The 2,500-nt window shown below is 46.7% G+C and overlaps 1 protein-coding gene across 2 annotated transcripts in view; it reads right to left on the bottom strand.

The window, feature by feature from the left end:
* Positions 1–2,500, bottom strand: part of afap1 (actin filament associated protein 1) — a 79,108-nt gene that overhangs the window by 70,705 nt on the left and 5,903 nt on the right. The gene's annotated exons all lie outside the window — the stretch shown is intronic.

Genomic DNA, 2,500 nt, shown 5'->3' with positions numbered 1-2,500 from the left:
CAACCATTTTCCTTCGTGGGCATCCCCCTGTCTCTATACAGGTGGCAGGTCACACACACACTCACACACACACACACACACCTCACGTGTGGCTGACCTGTGGAACTTCCCACAGCAAAGATGCCAGCAGACGGCTGCGTGACCTCATTCTATAAATCCCTTTGGGTATTGAAGAGCAATGGTGTGGTGAAGCAACAGACACAGCCTCCATGAACACATGAATGTCAGAGAATGAACGTTGTGTAATTATGACTTAACTTTGGCAGGCAAAGAGCAGGAAGATATGATGAGTTGCAGAAGATTCACGGGTGACTAGCCAAGTCAGTTCTTGAAGCAGTCGACCACAAATAAACACACACACACACACAACACACACACACACACATACAGAGAAAGAAAGAAAGAGACACAAAGAGAATGAGAGAGAGAAAGAGAGAGATCTTTTTCCCTTCCAGCCATGATCTCCAATCTCATCTCTCCTCTCCTCACCTGACCAGTGTGACCCCTTACCCCAACCCAACCCCTGGAGCCTGTCCCATTTCCTCTGTGTGAGTAAGATTAGGACCAGACGGGCTAGTCTCAGGCCATTCTCTCTTTATTACTATCAACAGCCCAGGGGTGGGGTGGACAGTGACTCAGACCCTACTGATCCACGCACCTCAGCAAGCTCCTCAGGTCACCCTCTGGTCAAGACTGAGTGCGGTGGAGAAGCAAATACTTATCAAACAGAAAGTGCACAAGTGTGTGAGAATTACAGTGAGAGAGTGTGGTACTAGTCATAGACAGCACAGAGGCATTTGAATGACACACAGAGACAATTAAGGTGAGCTATAACTGTGTTTATGTGCTTGTCATCATCATAGGTATTTCAGATGAAAGTAGCTGGATGTTCACATACCTTAAGGGTGGGCCTCTATACCTCACTAGTAACAATAGCAACAGTGTCTCTCATGTGTTGAATGTTATCAAATCATTTTTTTCATTCTCACATACTATAATGTGTGTGTGTGTGTGTGTGTGTGTGTGTGTGTGTGTGTGTGTGTGTGTGTGTGTGTGTGTGTGTGTGTGTGACAGGAGCAGCTGTATTTTGATATTGATGACTTGGTGGAGTCTATCCAGTTCAGAGCTTTGGAGGAATGTGACAACTGCATTCCGGTGTTGATGGTTAAACACATTTCTCTGAGGCGGACTGTAGCCTCGGGGTGTGTGTGTGAGCGCATGTGTGTTTACACAAGTGGGGCTTACTAAGGCCCTGTCTTGGCTCCTGCCTACCTATCAAGAGTGCACAGAGTGTACACTAACACTAAAATCAACAATTTATAGTCAAATCAAATAACCTATGAAATACCAATATCATTAATAAACTAAATCAAATTTAACAGAAAAATAACAATAACCATAAACATATCCAAATGTGAGTGACTGTGTGTGTGTGTGTGTGTGTGTGTGTGTGTGTGTGTGTGTGTGTGTGTGTGTTAGGAACTGATGGGCATTTAACACACTAGGCCTTTTTTTAAAGGAGCTCCATGCTCCAGTAAAACTTGCACTGCTTACAGAGGTCATGCACACACACACACACACACACACACACACACACACACACACACACACACACGCCCACAAAACCAGAAGCTCTGTGAAACCATCGCCTCCACCCTTCAGGGACCTACAGACCGCATCTCATTACCCAGAAACCTCTTGGGTTAAGATGTGGCGACAGTGCTAACGGCTAGACTCACTTTCATCTTTTATCTCCCTCCTCCTCCTCCTCTTCCTCCTCTCTTCTCCTCTCTGCTCTCTCCTCTCCTCCATTCCTCCTGCGCTCCTGATGGCTAGCATGAGGAGGAGTGCCTCTGGACTCTCCAGGGAGGAACTCGGGTTGTTAGTGCAGAGGGGACATTTAAGAGACTGGCTTTACTGCTGTCTAGAGCAATTATGGACAACTGCTGTTCCTACACCACTGCTCTCAAAGGGTGTGTGTGTGTGTGTGTGTGTGTGTGTGTGTGTGTGTGTGTGTGTGGTGTGTGTGGTGTGTGGATGTGTGTATGTGTATGTGTATGTGTATGTATGTGTATGTGTATGTGTATGTGTATGTGTATGTGTATGTATATATGTGTGTGTGTGTGTGTGCATGTGTCTAGCGATATGGCGAGAACAAAATGGGGGGGGGGGGGTTGGGGGGGTTAAGGAGCAGGATAGGAGAGGGAGGGGGTGGGTTGGTGCTGGTAACACGTGCACAAAAACAGCCATTAGAGAGGTGAAGAAAGGAGGTGAGAAGGAGAAGGAGGAGGAGGGATGGTGTTTACCTTTAGACACTGATTCACAGGGCTAGGTCTTTCAGCCTGTCAAATACCTGAGATATCACACACACATACACACACACACACACACACACACACACACACACACACACACACACAGAAAAACGCAGAGGCCTAAATCTTGCCTGAAACCCTATCTGCACACACACACACACACACACACACACACACACACACAC

The sequence above is a fragment of the Alosa alosa genome, chromosome 24 (assembly GCF_017589495.1).
Source record: "Alosa alosa isolate M-15738 ecotype Scorff River chromosome 24, AALO_Geno_1.1, whole genome shotgun sequence".
Taxonomy (NCBI): domain Eukaryota; kingdom Metazoa; phylum Chordata; class Actinopteri; order Clupeiformes; family Clupeidae; genus Alosa; species Alosa alosa.
This window is presented reverse-complemented; position numbering and strand designations above follow the sequence as displayed.